Source organism: Podarcis gaigeae, assembly GCF_964106915.1.
Source record: "Podarcis gaigeae genome assembly, chromosome: 17".
NCBI lineage: Eukaryota > Metazoa > Chordata > Lepidosauria > Squamata > Lacertidae > Podarcis > Podarcis gaigeae.
Genome location: NC_139694.1, coordinates 37,846,251 through 37,863,023, shown reverse-complemented (window position 1 = coordinate 37,863,023; position 16,773 = coordinate 37,846,251). Strand labels below are relative to the sequence as shown.

Below are 16,773 nucleotides of genomic sequence, written 5' to 3'. Positions count from 1 at the left end.
ATCTTGACCTTTAAAGCCCTTTGTGGCTTAGGGCCCTCGTATATATGGGACTGCCTTTCCTAGTATGTCCCGCAGAGGACCTTAAGGTCCATGAATAAGGTCCATGAATAGTTTAGAGGACCTGGGCCCTAAGGAAGTCAGACTATCCTCCGCCAGGGCCTTTTCAGTGATGGCTCCGATCTGGTGGAATACTCTGTCCCATGAGACTAGGGCCCTTCAGGATTTAACCTCCTTCCATCAGAGCTATTCCACCTGGCCTTTAATTTGAATTCAGCCTGATCATTTATGTCCCTTCCCTTCTCTTCCCTCCCCCTCCCCTTTTATGAAGATTACCCGCTCTGAGACCCCACAGCTAATTCTCCCCTGGCCTCCTCACCGGCCCAAGTAGGACCAATTCAGCCAGCTAACCCTGGGGATTATCTAATGCTTATTTCCCCTGAAGTGATTTTTTAATTTTTAATTTTATTGTTATTCATGTTTTTATATTGTATTTTATGCTGCTTTTATAATTAAGTGTTTTAAATTTGTTGTTAGCCACCCAGAGCCCGGTTTTTGAACTGGGAAGGGCGGGGCATAAATTAAAAAATATTATTATCATTATTTTCTCCAGTTTCGTCTTTTTTTGGTTAGTATTTTTGTCTTTCCTTTATTTACTTTAAATCCTCCCACTCGCCCAAACTTATATTTTCTCACAAGCTTTAGGGAGACATAGTTTTGTTTCCTCAACTGTAATTACCAAGTCAACAGCAAATGCTTTCAACTTAAATTAATTTCCCCCTGTTCTTATTCCCACAATCTGTTTGTCTGCTCTTATGTTTCTGTTCAAAACCTTCAGGACCAGAATGAATAATAAAGGTGATAACAGACATCCTTGTCTCATTCCTTTTTCCAATTTGGAATTCATTTGTTATCACCTGGTTAATAATTAGTTTTGCACATTGTTCTGTGTACACAGCTTGTATCCCTTTTATAAACTTTTCTCCATATTCCATTTCTTCCATCACTTTCCTTATAAAGTCCAAAGATACATTATCTAAAGCTTTTTTCACATCTATAAACATCATTGCTGCTTTTTTCTCATTTCTTACTTCTAAATACTCTATTACATTTAAAATATTTCTTATATTATCTTTCATCTGCCTACCTGGAAGGAATCCCGCTTGGTCTGGGTGTATTTAAACATTTAAGACCTTTTTCAATCTATTAGCTAAAACGTTAGCAAATATATTGTAATCACTGTTCAAAAATGAAATAGGTCTATAGTTTTGGACCAAGGTCAAATCTGTATCTTGTTTTGGAATAAAGGTAATACAAGCTTACTTCCATTTTTCTGGAATTTCCCCTTTTGTTAATATTTCATTCATTATATCTTTCATTGGATTTACAAGGTGTTCTTTAGATGTTTTATTGTACTTTGCTGATAATCCATCTGTTCCTGGTGATTTGCCCACCATTATTTGCCTTAATGCCTCGGAGATTTCTTGGTCTGTTACTTGTGTATTTAAGAATACTATCTCTTGTTTTATCTTTGGCAGATTACTCTTCTTTATATATTCCTGTATGTTGATTGCCTTTTCATTTCCTCTTTTGTATAAATTTTGAAAATATTTTTAAAAGGCTTTTTTTTATTTCTTTTGTTTTATCTAGAAATTTCCCATTGGAATGAATTTTACCTATATATATATAATTCATCTGATTATTTCTCCTTAATTGCCATGCTACAACTTTCCGGGTTTGTTTGCATGCTCAAAGAATTTCGGCTTCATTTTTTTAACTTTCCATGCTATTTCTTCATTGATTATCATTGAATGCTGTGATTGTAATCATTTTCTTGCCTGATTTATCACTTGTTTATTTGGGTTTTTTCCTAATTAATTTTCTTTCTTTGATATGGCACCCAAAATTTCTTTTTTCCTTGCTTCCCTGGCTCTTTTTTTAAAACTGCATTTTGTTGTATTAAATGACCTCTCATGACTACAGTGGCACCTCGGGTTACAGACTCCGCTAACCCATAAATAGTACCTCGGGTTAAGAACTTTGCTTCAGGATGAGAACAGAAATCGTGCGGCGGCAGCAGGAGGCCCCATTAGCTAAAGTGGTGCTTCAGGTTAAGAACAGTTTCAGGTTAAGAACGGACCTCCGGAACGAATAAGTACGTAGTCAGAGGTACCACTGTACTTTATAAGCATTCCATACAATTTTGATTTTTGTTTCCTTAGGTAAGAAACAAACAAGCTTGGAAGACAACGTTCACAAATCAGTTGTGATGATTTGTACAGTGTTTGTGAATTAACAGAACTCCTTGAAGGCTTCATCCATGATATCTCTCCTACAGTGATTGTTGTTATGGGCCTACAGGATATTTTATCTGAAATTGGGAAAATAATATCACTGAAGGCAAATTTACCTATGCTTTTTTCATATGACACAACTTTTCAACTTGGAGACTTCTTCCTATCTACTGTATTATTTCAAAATGTGCTTTTCGCTGAATCACCACTGATTCCTGTAATGTTCATGATGCATGACAGCAGGCGAGAGGACAATCACAGAATTTTGGAAACCCTTTCAAAGCAGTGTTCATTGCTCAATTCAGAAAAAGTTGTCATAGTGTCTGACAGAGAAAAAGGAATTGAAAAGGTTTAGGATCATGTTTTGCTCAAGAGCCACAGAGTGGTATGCTGGAATCACATCCGCAGAGACATTGTGGCCAGTTCAGAGGATACCACAGTATACCTTGCTGACTTTTTTGATCTTCTGAGGTCAAATTCTGAGCAAGACTACACATTCAAATTTGATAAACTCAGTACAGGTTGGAGCAAAGCATTCTTGGACTACTTTAAGGAAGACCTGCACCAAGCAAGAATAAATCATGCTGGGGCCTGGATTCTAAAGAGACTGAACATATATAAAGAAAAAAGTGGAATCACCACAAATGTCTCTGAGAGTTTTCATGCAGCTCTCTCCAAAAAGACTTTCACAATGGAAAGAAATGACGATGGAAGCAATGGTGTTATCCTTATATGCAATGCAAAATTCTTACTGGAGAGAAACTTTGCGTGGACTATGTAACACTGGAAACTTTCATTTGTGGCCTCAGTTGATCAGACACTCAAGATCACCAGAACATACAGTCTTTCCTCAAATAGCTTGTGATCCATCACAAATCATGGATCTTGTACAAAGGGGAGAACTTCCACGGCCAAAGAAAGATGAAAGCTATGAGAAGGCACCATCAGTTTGTCAGATAGTACTAGTGGGCTTTACGGTACTGTACAATTTATTAGCTTGGTGTATTTGTGGTAAGGGGTAGTAAAGGGAAAGCATTATATTGTCCGCCTTTTCCCCAAAGAGAGCTGCTCTTGCCCATCATCCAGGACTTGCTACCATATTATAGCTGCCAAAAAATCTATTGGCATGCTACCAGAACCAAGGAAGCCTCGCCGGTTGCAGCTCACACATTTGAAGCGAAATAAAAGGTAGAAGAGTAGCTCAGGAATAAAGTTCTCCAGACTGAAGGAAAAGATAACTGTAGTTCCAGCATCTGATTCAGTGCAGGCTGCTGAGGAGTTGGACTCCTTAAAAACAGATCACTGACTGACTATGAGAGACCTGGAAAGCACTCAACCTCAGATGACCTCCACACCAAAAAGTGGGAAAGAGGATTTGACAGTGACCAATATAGATTCTTTTGATAGAAGCCCCATATTCTCAAAGCAAAGTGAGAAGTGTTTGGGCAAATCAATGATTTCTATTTCTACATCAGTTCCCCCATGGCACAACTGTACCTTCAACACATTCAGTCTACAAACTGAGGAACCTGTTGCCAACATCTGTGTTTATGGTTATGACATAGACACACTGAAAGGATCGAACTGGATAAATGACCGCATAATAGATGCATTTCTTGCCTCCATGGTGATCATGACCAAAGAGCTAGGTCACGATGGAACAATTTTCCCATTTAGTTGCCTCTTAATTCAGACCCTCACGTGTCAAAAAATGTCAGTGAAAGCCCTGAAGTCCTGTTTGAAATTTGGAGTGCTAAAGAAAGATGCTTGGATTATTCCAGTAAATGACAGTGGACACTGGATACTGATAGTAATCATTTTTAAAAGGAAGACCATGCTCTACCTAGATTCCAACCATGGATTGAACCACTCTGTGATTGATGCAATAACATCCTTCTTAGCATGTCTGTATAAGATGGATTCAGACTGTCCCTATAGTTTTGCAGACTGGTCATTTTTTGCACCAACTGATATAACCAGGCAAGGTAATTCCAGTGACTGCGGTCCTTTCACATGTACCATTGCCCATCTGATTGTGTCTGCTGCCCAATTACAGTACATACAAAAGGATATGACCGCCATTAGACCCTGGATTGCAAAAGAAATAATACATTACACTGGGAAAACCTATCTTGAAGGATGAGAAAAACATATTCCAATTGAAATTGCTGCTCCTTCCTCCCAAGAGAGTCCCATTACTGTGTCTAGATCATGCCCAGAGGGATGGAAGGATACACTAACCTATTGCTCAGATCTTTTACCTACCTTATTTGAAGGCAACTGGTCAATACGTTTTTTGAAGGAAGGGTGCACGAGGCCCAGTGGTGAGTGTGACCAATCTATGATTTACTGTGAAGGAAGCTGCAAGGACTGCTTTTGCATAGGCATTGATTCAAAAGATCTTCCAGAGGTTTTTGTGTGTCCAGATTGTCAATCCACTGTGGCCAAAGAGATTTTGAAACTGCGAACTGTCATATTCCACAGGTTGGTATTATACAGCAAAATCTAAACACATAGTTTTCATCATCATCGCAGAATTCTTATTCATGGAGTTGGTTTTTATATCCTGCTTTTGTCTACCTTTATGGAGTCTCAAAGCGGCTAAAAATCTCCTTTCCCTTCCACCCCCACAACAGATACCTTGTGAGGTAGGTCAGGCTGAGAGAGTTCAGAAAGAAGTGTGACTGGCCCAAGGTCACCCGGCAGACTGCATGTGGAGGAGCGGGGAAGCAAACCTGGCTCTCCAGATTACGAGTCCACCACTCTTAACCACTACACCACGCTAGCTCAATGACAAATAGATGCCAGCTACTGTATACATAACCTTAAGCTTAAAAAATAGCAACAATATTTAATGCAAGCATAGGCAAACTCAGCCCTCCAGATGTTTTGGGACTACAATTTCCAAGATCATTAGCTAACAGGACCTGTGGTCAGGGATGATGGGAATTGTGGTCCCAAAACATCTGGAGGGCCGAGTTTGCCTATGCCTGAACTAATGGAACAATGCAGTATACTAGCTGGTGTCATAGAATCATAGAATCATAGAGCAGTAAGAGACCACAAGAGCCATCTAGTCCAACCCCCTGCCATGCTGGAACATGCGTGGGAAGGGGGGCAGATTTGGTTAGCGCCCCCCCCAAAGGATAATATTTTCTTTAGTTACCTCCACTCTGATGCTACAGTGGCTGTCTCATGTCAATGTTTGAGTCCATTTGAGTCACCCAAATGCAGATGGTTTTGGGGAAACACCTGCATCATCTTGTGACCTAAGCATGTTGCAGTTCTCTTTTTCCAGTCCTTGATAACATGTTTTGGGGAAGAGTGCAGTCTAAGTTGTTGCAGGAATTTATGTATAGGTTGGGGGGGTTGCCCCTCCAGCAAATATCACGCTCATGCAGCCCACTACCAAAATCAGCACAATCACTTTTGTGACTTTTGTGATTTGGACTTCATCCAATCTATTCCAAGGGCCTCTGCTGCACAATACCAAATGTAACAATTCACTGATAAATGTATCTGTGTACTGGCTCACTGGGAAAACTTCAGAAATTCATATAGACATGTGAGCTCAGCTACTCAGCAGCTCCTCTGCCTGAGTGATAATTCCTGGCAACCTGAGTGCCAGACAGGTAGCCCTTCCAGAAATAACAAACCCAGATGAAGAGAAAAGGGTATGATTAACTTGGCTGGGAAACAGGGAAATGCAAATACCTCTTTTGCTTCACTTGATGGGTGTTTGGTGGAGGGCAAGGAGAACCATGGGGAAGGGTCCAAGATGCTTCAATTACTGCCACCAGACCTCCCCTTTCATGATGTAGCCATGATGTAGTTTGGGGGGGTTTGTAACATGGGGATTAGCAGCTAATAAAAGTTTGGGGGCTCTTTTGTTCGGGACTTCCATCTTGTTCCACCTTGTGGCAGGTGGGAGTCCTGTCACGACGGTCTACAATAAAGACCAAGGCTACTGGCTGCTGTTTTGCTCTGCTATTCCTGGCTGGTATCCTTGTTTTTTGTCCAAGGGAGCCCTCAGATTTCTCCGTTAATAAAGTGAAGTATCTGTTCGTCCCACAGTGTATCTTAGTGCAATAATAGTAGCCTGAAGAGTTTAGACTTGATATCCTGCCTTTCACTCCATTTAAGGAGTCTCAAAGCAGCTAACATCCTTTCCCTTCCTCCCCCACAACAGGCACCCTGTGAGGTGAGTGAGTCTGAGAGACTTCAAGAGAAGTGTGACTAGCTCAAGGTAACCCAGCAGCTGCATGTGGAGGAGCGGGGAAGAGAACCGGGTTCACCAGATTACGAGTCTACCCAGTGGCGGAGGAAGGGGTGTAGAGTGAACCCACTGTACCCGGGACCACCATTCTGTTGAGGTGCCATCGCGGCTACCCCCGGACACGTGCTGCGCTCCCTTGGCGCACCAGGCACCACGTCCCCACTGACGGCACACCTCGTCTCCAGGATGTTCACCACGCCCCCGGGATGCACACCACACCCCCACATGTAGTGCACCACGCCCCCAGGACACACTCCATGCCTCCTGTGATGCGCGCAAGCCACGCCCCCACATGCTGTCTGCCCCCAGTGCCAGAGCTTGCAGCTTCGCCACTGAGTCCACCGCTCATAACCACCACACCACACCTCAAGTGCCTTTTCCAGTTGTCAAAAATGCCCTGTTGTTATCATTTTTGAAACATTAGTGTTATGATAGCACTTAAAGCCTGAAATATCTTCCTAAAAGATCAGACAAATGTTTAGGGAAAGTTGTTATGAAAGGAGGAATGAAGAATGTAAGTTCAGCATATAATTCTCTGCATTATGCTTTCAGGTCTCCATGTGATGAGCATGTGGACAGACAGAGGAGAAGGCTGCATGAGGCTGATAGTTAATTGCAGGATGACCTTTCTTTCTGCAAAAGAAAGTTGTGCATATTTGATCTTTGTGACTGTTCAGTAAATGTTTAAATTATAGTTTTTTAATATCGAACCCAAGCTCTGATTTTCTCAGTTCTCCCTTCACCTGTGTGTATCCTGCTAGTTCTATCCATTTCTCCTTTCTCTTGGCACAAATGTATATAAAATTATACAGGAAAATGTTAAATGATCAGCTTTAATTCAGTGTCTTTGTCTCTACCTTTCTGTGCAATTGCTCAGAAATGTCACTAAGAAAGCTCTATATATTGGCATGGTCTCTTTTATTGGAATAATTTCCCAAAGTTAATTTTAAACGGGTACATAAGACCAGTGGGCCAGAATTTTTGTCCCAATAATATTTTTTTCCTGTGGCCATCACCAAATCTTCATGCAGTTAACTCCACAGTTTAATCTCTCATGGAATAAAGTGGTTCTTCCTTTCGCTGGGTGCCCCTGAGGTCAGTATTTCGGGAGAGTGACGAAAAGTTCTCTCTAACCACTTTATCTTATTTAATTTTCTAACCTCTGTCATGTCTGCTACCCTCTTATAGACCTTTTATAGACTGAACATTTCCAAACTCTTCAGCCTTTTCTCAAAGGAAAAGCACTGTACCCCCTTAATCATTTGGTTGCCCAATTCTAGATGTAAGAGCAATCTGGTTGCCACATTTATCACCCTGTTGATCACCAGGATTGATCTGGCTGATCAGACGGGCAAGGAATGTGTCTGCCATCCCTATCACTGTGCATCCCCCCCCCCCAAAGCCACACACTCCATGTAAGAGAATGACCATCCCACACAGCGCGAGAACACCCTCTTCTGCACTTTTTCCAGCTATGCCATATTCGTTTTAGAGATATGGCACCCAAAGCTGTACACAGTATTCCAAATGGGACCACACTATAGAACTGTACAGGGACATTACAATACTGACCGTTTCATTTTCAGTTCCTTTTTCAATAGTCTCCAGCACTAATTCTAGATCACAAAATGAATAAATGAAATAATAGCAGTTCTGATCCTTGTGGGACCCAACTGCTCACTTTCTTTAACTTTTAACATGGCCTTGGCGATTGGAAAAGCCCCAGCACCCAGGAGATCCTCTGAAAGCCCAAGTTGCCCCAACTTTGTGCAAAACAGTTGTAGCCCTGGAGAAGGGAAGGGAAGGGGTCTGACAAAACTTTGCTAAGTAAAGTATCTTTGTCTGCTGAAAAACAAATGTTTAGCCAGCATAAAAGAAAACTCGTCCAACTGTCTCTAGCTTATGTTGGCCTCCCTCTAGACACAACAAGGCTGTGTAAGGTACATAGAGTGGGACAGCGAAAATCTTCAATAGAAAGGCTGCCTGCACTCGTTCCACTGACTGGGTAAACCCTGACATCCAGATTGAAATTCCATAGAGCAGTTTGGCTCTAACTTTAGCATTAAAAACCTTGAAAGCAGAAGGTATGTGTTGGTTACCTCTTGTTGCAGAAAAGCGCAATATGACCTGCATAGACAGCTGGCTGGCATTTACCGCCATTGCGCAGTGTGAGGAGCACCGGAGCCTGTGATGGAAAGTGATCCCCAAACAGTTGAATCTGAATACCTGCTGGATATGTTTCCCACCAAAAACCCAACCATATATCTTACGAGAATTCCCGAAGACCATTATTTTGCTTTTATTGAAGTTCATGCTCATTTTCATTCTAGACAAATAGTAGATACAGGCATTTAGCAAACGCTTTAAGCCAATTCTAGTTCATGAGAGCACAATCATATCATCTGCATATAGAAGAATGGTAATTTTTGATACATTTAGTTTACGGCTGTGAGCATCCACCAGTTTTAGTAATGGGGCGAGTTCATTTAAGCACAGGGGACCAACACCAGCTGATGGCATGGCTCCCCAAATCAACACTTCACACTGGACTTCAAGCATCTGGCATTGGAAACTTCACACTGGACTTCAAGCTTATGTGGCATTGTGTGCCTCCCCATTCTTCCTCCAGATTCTGGGTCCTTGGTTTCCAAATGAGATGGAAAAGTTGCTCCTATCAGAAAAGAGGACTTGGGACCACTGAGCAACAGACCAGTTCTTTTTTTTCTTTAGCCCAGGCAAGATGCTTCTGACGTTGTTTCTTGTTCAGGAGCGGCTTGACAAGAAGAATACGACATTTGAAGCCCATCTGCAGGATCCATCTGTGTATGGTGGCTCTTGATGCACTAACTCCAGCCTCAGTCCACTCCTTGTGAAAGTCCCCAGCATGTTTGAATGGTCTTTTCCTGACAATCCTCTCCAGGCTGTGGTCATTCCTACTGCTTGTGCCCCTTTTTCTTCCACACTTTCCCCTTCCGCATAACTTTCCATTAATGTGCTTTGATACAATACTTTGGGAACATCCAACTTCTTCCGCAATTACCGTTTGAGGCTTTCCCTCCTTATGGAGGGTCTCAGTGATGGCTTTCTGCACAACTGTCAGGTCAGCAGCCTTCCCCATGATTGTGCTTCCTACTGAACCCATTGCAGGTGTTATGGATTGAATAGCTACTGCACCTTTTCACAATATTCTAATTTTCTGAGATTGTTAATTTGGGGTTTTTATCAGCTGTATCCCATAATCATCACAATTCTAACAAATAAAGGTTTGACATACAGTGGTGCCCTGCAAGACGAACGCCTCGCAAGACGGAAAACCCGCTAGACGAAAGGGTTTTCCGTTTTGGAGGCGCTTCGCAAAACGAATTTCCCTATGGGCTTGCTTCGCAAGATGAAATGTCTTGCGAGTTTTTCCGACTTTTTTTCCCTTTCCCCCCCTTTTTCTAAGCCGCTAAGCCGCTTATCAGCTGATCCGCTAAGCCGATAAGCCTCTAAAAGCTGCTAAGCCGCTAATAGCGCTAATCCGCTAAGCCATCAATGGGCTTGCTTCGCAAGACGAAAAAACCGCTAGACGAAGAGAATCGCGGAACGGATTCTTTTCGTCTTGCGAGGCACCACTGTATCTTACTTTGTATGTCATGAGTCTATCTCCTATATTAGTTTCACCTTTTAAGTTGAATTACTGAAATAAATTAACTTTTCCATGATATTCAAATTTTCCAAGTTTATCCTGTACATATTTTGTTCCCTATGGCAAGGAGTGCTAGGATGGGAAGCATCCATGTAATCTACCTTGTCTTAGACACACACACCAGTGATGCATCAGAGGAGCACTTGGCTTCATTTAGTTCTTAAGGGGGAGAGAGAGATGGAGAGAGAGAGAGAGAGGTTGCATTGGAAGTAAGCAGGGACACCGCAGGGGCTTGAACCCCGTCCTGGAAACCAGGAGCGCCAACCACCAGCGTCTTTTGCTTTTTTTTTGGCCAATGCAACAAGGTGAAAAGCAAAACCTGAGAGAACACTCTGAATACAGAATGTTCTCTCAGGAAAAAAGAAAACCCTTAAGAATGATGAAGTTGCAGACAGAACACAATCAAGGTTTTATCCCTTGCCATTAGCACTAGATGTGTTTACGTCACAGAGTGCCATGTTGACTGCCATTCATTTGTAGGGCACAACAGAGAGACTGGTTCCAGTCTTCAAACTCTGCCTTTATGCTCACCTTTTTGTTTGTCCCTCCAAAGTGTGAATTCATGGGCCTGGAACTTCCTTCTGCTGGTCTGTGAAAAGCAATCTGGACTCATTAGTTTGTCCCCGGCCCTTTCCCGCCAATTCCAGAGAAATGTTTTTGGAACACAGCTCTTCTTACTGACCTGACTTCTGCAGGAAGAGCTGGCTTCACCTGAGTGTGCTGGGCTCTTGGATAGAACTGTGAAGAGATCAAGCAGGGGGAAATGGAGAAGCCAGCACAAAAGGATTGTACTGAAAAAGATCACTGAATTGTGGAGTGTGAAGTTCACTTGCCGTTAAGTTTCCTGAAGGCTTGCAAAATTCTATTTCTTGCGTCCCTGAGATGCACCTGGAAGAGACTAGGGTCTTCAGCAGCCCTCCCCTCCAGACACAGGAGCAAAAACAGCCGGTTACCTAAAGCAGCGCAGTCAAGACGTAGGTGTCTCTCAATCCTGCACTGCAGATGGTCACTTGATGTATCAAGAGCTCTGACACTGCCTTTTGTCAGTGGAGCAGATCTGCTTCCGGCACAGGTAGCTCTGTGAGGTCTGTAAAAATAAGAGCTGGAACAAAACAAGGCTGGCTGTCCCACCCAAAGATGTACCTTATTGTGTGGTGATGGCACAGGAAAGGGCCTCCCCTGCAGTGGTGTCCCGACACGAGAAGTCCCTCCAGGTAGAAGCACGGAGAGCGACGGCATTCGGCTCTTGAGTTTGCAGCTCTTCTGAAAAAGGGATTGAATAACCAACGTTGCTCAATACAAGCTCTTTGGAATATTTAGTTTGCATATTTGATGGATGATTCCATTTAGAGCCTACCTTTTCTCCAACAGGCTCAGGGTGCTTGAATGGTCCCCCTTACTGCGACCTGAAAGAATCTTTGTACAAAGAGTTGCAGGCAGAACACAACAGAGATTTTCTCCTCAGCCAAGAACAAGATACTCACCTAGTTGACCTTCAGCCAGAAGACACACAACTGTATTGCTGCCATAATTACGATGGAGCATTTAGAGATCACTTGTTAGTTATTAGTGCCACCACTGATAATTCAAATGTTTTATTAACAGAAGCTACAATTGCAGTTGAAGGTAACCAAGTGAGAGGTTACAGGCAAAGGAAGCAGTTCACTACAGCAGGTTTTAAAATATATTACCTTTGGAACAGAAGTACTGGCGAGGATCTAAAATTTTGTATTTGTTGGAAACCCAGCAACTATCAACCCTATCGTGCAAGTTTTCATTAAAAAGCCAGTAATACCATTTGGGTCAAATTAAATTTCGAATAGTCTCAGCATTTATGGATCATGTTCCCTGCATTCAACAGACATACCGGTACCCCAGGCAAAGAAAATTGGGAGCTATATGCCTCCTTTATCTACAGGATTGAAGAGTACAGACCTCTATTCCAAAACATTTCACAAATGTGGGTTATTTTGTGTGGCCCTCTCCGGTCATTAGTGGAACAATCAGCCACCCCCTTATGTATGAGTAAAAATGGCCAGAGAGTCAGAATTCATAAGATTGCAAATATTTTCTCAGTCATTTCAGCCTTACCATTAGCAGGGGGAAAAATCTGCCCTTTATGTACAGGAAAAAATGGTCACGGCTAATCCTTCCTAATTGTGAATAGGTTTGTGCTTAAACGTTTGCTGGACTTTTTTTGCTTAAAAATGGCTGGCAAAATGGTGAAAACCTCTACTCACTCCAATGCCTCTACCAGGCCGCCTCTCCCATTGCCACCAGTAGATTCACCCTCAAAATGCCTTCTTTGCTTTTTCACACTGAAATCAGCAAGGCAACTGTTACAGACAAAGGAAGCAGTTTGATGCATCAGCTTTTAAAATGGGTATTCTAAATCGGTATTCTACCTTAGGAACAGAATTACTGGTGAGGATGCAAAATGCTGGCATGTTTGGAACCTTTTGGATTTATACACATCTGAAGGAACAAAAACGTAACAATATTTTGGTGACCCTCTTCTGCAGTAAGTACAATTCGTTTGGCTTCATGTGCCAAATGCCACCACTTTTAAGCAGCTGCTGAAGACGGTTTGTTATTCTACTCCTTGGAAGCCACAATATACATAAAATTAAGTTCTGCCCACTAGCAAAGGAGCATATCTATAGTCCACAAGAAGCTATCACAAAATGGCTGCAAATCATTTTTGTCAACAAGGCAACCTGAGCTAAAATGACATTAAATGGAACTATGTTGTCTTCTGCGCCTCTGCTTTGCTCTTTATCGCATGCACAGCTTTCTTTCCCCCTGGATCCCCCTACCCTTCTCACTTCTAAGTCTTACCTGTGCTAAAATCTTACCCGCCTTGGTTTTTCCAACTTCTGGAGCGAGGTTCTGGAGCGAGTGGTCGCAGACCAGATCCAGGTGCCCTTGGAAGAAGCTGCTTTTCTGGCTCCATTTGCATCAGGGTTTAGGCCTGCTTTTGGCCCAGAAAGGGCCTTGGTCGCCCTGCACCTCTGGCGAGAGACAAGGGAAGGTGCTCAGTGACCCCCAGTGCCTTCCATCAGCTTCGGCTGGTGTCCCAGTTGCGCCCCTCTCTGGACAGGGGTAGCCTGACTCCTGCTATCTCTGCTCTGGGAACCCCTTCTTGGGTCGTTCTTTTTGTTTTGATTTGGTGCATTTGATATTTTATGTGAACCGCCCTTAGACCTTTGGGTATAGGGCGGTATAGAAATTCAATAAATAATGATAATAAGAACTTCAGCAACAGAAACGCCAAACTTCTTTTTATGAAATGGCTTCTCCTTTTAAAAGAAATGCCTTCTATTTTCTGCAATTATTCTTCATCTCCACCTACCCTTTCCTCTGCTCCTTTGTACATCCAAAGACTTGTTGCTCGAAAGGGAAATAAACTTGATTTCGCCCCTCACGCTCCTTCATGTGTCTTTGTTTTCTCTTGGCCTTTCTAGTCATCAGGTGTATCTGCTTTTTCTTGATTCTCTTTATAATCTTCATCTTTGTGTTTTTTATTATTTTTCAGTTTAAAATCTTCATCTTGGTGTTTTTTATGATTTTTCTTGGCTAAGCTTTGTTTTGGGGGCTTTCTCAAAGTCCAGCATCTGTCCACAATTTACTCTCCCTGTTTTACTATGATTAATTCTTTGTTGGTCTTATTTTCTTTGTTTCCTTTAAATTTAAAATGTTTTGCGTCTCCTAAGACTTTTTAGGGAGTTAGTGAATCTATTTATCTTCTGTCTGTCTGTCTATCTACAAGCAACATTTAAAATTGCCAACTATGGAGATCACAGTGGAAAATTTGTTGTATCCCTTTTTAAAGTTGTAAATAACAACTTCAGCTCTGACCAGTGAGAAGGCAAAAACCAGTATTATAGCCAGGGACAGTCTCACTCACTAGACTCTGGCTCGCTCCTTCCACCACCTGTCAGTCATAAGGACACATAAAATAGTCCCTTGGCACATTAATGCAGTGGATACAAATGGGTTTGTTTTCAACATGGGATCATTGCGCATGGGTGAGAAAGTAGTGCCGGCCCCACTCTCTAATAACAGGGTTGCTGGGGGGCCATCTTGAATAAAATATGGGTGCGGGTGGGTGGTAAGCCCTGCCCTACATAGTCACATGACATCACACACACAATTAAATGGCAATGGCCATCAACTGGGGGGGGGGTTTCATGGCCCCCTTAAATATTTTTTGGGGGGGCTTAAGAGGAGTTAGTTCCTAAGCCAGGGTATGTCTCATTCCTGGATCCATGTCTTTGTTTGGTTGGCTATGAGTAGAACCTGCTGTGCCTTTTAATGACATTTTGACCAAGTATCGCACTGATCTGAGCATTCAAATTTTGGTAGACACTGCGGCCTGAGTTTGAATTCTTCTTTGAATGGCAGGCAGGAAACTCTCCTCCACAGTGTGCTTTTTTTGGAGGTTCTCCTTGTGGGAGGGGCCTCAGGGGCCCCAAAATGGATAGCCTATCACTTTAAGAAAATGCTTTAAGAAAATGCTAAGAAATTTAAAGCTGTCTACCCCCCCCTCTCTCTATCTACAAGCAACATTTAAAATTGTCTACTATGGAGATCACAAGGGAAAATTTGTTGTATCTTGTTTTAAAGTTGTAAACCCCAACTTCAGATCTGACCAGTGAGAGGGCTAAAACCAGTATTACTGCCAGGGACAGTCAGCGGCAGAGGAAGCGGCTCAGGCGCCTGGGGTGTGAGCTGCCCATAGGGGCAGGGCACACCATGGGGCCCCAAGAGTCTGCCTGCCTCCTCCCACTCAGTCGCCCTACAGTTGGGGGGGAGGCAGTGGGCGGACCATTGGGGCAGCGCAGAGTCTTGGGCACACGGCAGGCCCCGTGGTGAGTGCTGCCTGGCATTTTGTCACCCCCCCCAGTGGGGACACCCGGGGCAGCCCCACACCTATAGCACCGCCCTTCTTTCGCCCCTGGTTGCAGGTGGTGTGGCCGGGGGTTCGGGGGAGAACTGCCACCCAATCAAGTACAGTGGTACCTCAGGTTAAGAACTTAATTCATTCCGGAGGTCTGTTCTTAACCTGAAACTGTTAACCTGAAGCACCACTTTAGCTAATGGGGCCTCCTGCTGCTGACACCACCACACAATTTCTGTTCTCATCCTGAGCTAAACTTCTTAACCTGAGGTAATATATCTGGGGTAGCGGAGTCTGTAACGTGAAGCGTATGCAACCTGAAGCATATGTAACCCGAGGTACCACTGTAAATAAAAATATTTAACTGACCAATTGTGTTGCAGGTCACTCAATTCTGCCCCTCCCCGGTTGCCGTGTGTCCTCTTTTTCCAAGACACATCCTCTTTTTCAGGGGTAACATTTTTAAAATTTACCATAATGTCTCTGGCTAGTTTCTGGATGAGTCCTAGACAAGACTGGTGATTGGACTTGCTTTCCCCTTCTCCTGCCCCCACCACCCTAGCAATATATCACAGCTTCTATAGCCTACATATACTAAGGGTATTTAAAATGAGAATTGTCTTGAGGTCCTCTTTTTTGCTCTTTGAAATGTGGCAACCCTAACTTGCCCCCCCCCCAAAATAAATCCTGGCTATACCCATGGCAGGTGGTCATAGCGACAGTGCCAATTTGTTGATATAATCAATGAACAATTACCATGTACTTAGAAATTTATCCTTTTTGCCCTGCCCATTTATCTTCACTCTGCTGTGTTGATTCAAACTCCCAGATTGTGCCATTTCCCATACCTGGGATAAACCAAGATCGTAAAGTGAGGGCCTCCCCCCATTACCCACCTGACAGCTATTTCCATTTTGGCAGTGGTTGTCAAAAGAGACCATGGTCAAAGAAGGAATATTGGGGTTGAGCTCCCCCCCCCCCCCACAAGAACCAAAAAATGTGAGCCACGGATCCCTGTTTAGTTTATAACCAATTATGTTGATTTCAGGATTTATTTGTTTGTTTGTTTGTTTGGCCAAAATGTTACACAAATGTTTTTGCACTTTTTTTCCCTACCAGGATGGGGCTTTACAAACCATTGGACCAATGGAGAGACAAGTAACCAATTATTTTTGTTTCCTCTTCTTGGCAGGCCTACTCACACAACATGTGCATGGTTGCTTCTTAATGCAGGAGCCGGGAAGCTGTGACCCTCCAGACGCTGGAAGCCATTGGAAGCATGGTAAAAGTCCAGTCTGTGGTGCCCATTCACAAGTGAAACTTATTGCTGGGCATTGCAGTGATCTGGTGATGAAAATTTGTGTGTGTACCAGCCCTGAAAGCAAACTACAAAACTAAGTACATTTTTATGCTCTAGTTATTTCTGAAATGGTCTTCAAGGATCGCCCCACTTACAGCGCATGGCAGTAATCCCACTCTGGAGCTTACCAGAGCATGGATAGCTGGGCAAGACTATCCTGGTTCAGGAACAGCAATCGCTGGTGAGAAGCGCTCTTGGGTCTTTTTACACAAGCACAAACCCAGGTTTCAGCATGTGTGCCTTCAGGAGGGAGCTGCA

General features: G+C 43.1%; 1 long non-coding RNA gene across 10 annotated transcripts in view; it reads right to left on the bottom strand.

Annotated features, from left to right (window-relative positions):
• Positions 1–16,773, bottom strand: part of LOC310834530 — a 42,566-nt gene that overhangs the window by 15,000 nt on the left and 10,793 nt on the right. Inside the window, exons 1-5 of one of the 10 annotated variants that reach the window (XR_014559289.1) lie at positions 13,608–13,740; positions 10,938–13,266; positions 10,787–10,844; positions 10,193–10,414; positions 8,851–9,850 (exon numbers count right to left, since the gene is read on the bottom strand). This is a non-coding gene — a long non-coding RNA (uncharacterized lncRNA). Of the gene's footprint in view, positions 1–4,548; positions 4,730–8,850; positions 9,851–10,190; positions 10,415–10,785; positions 13,267–13,607; positions 13,741–14,162; positions 14,425–16,773 lie in introns of those variants that run through there. The other 9 variants (XR_014559290.1, XR_014559288.1, XR_014559292.1 and 6 more) reach the window with 9 other exon arrangements.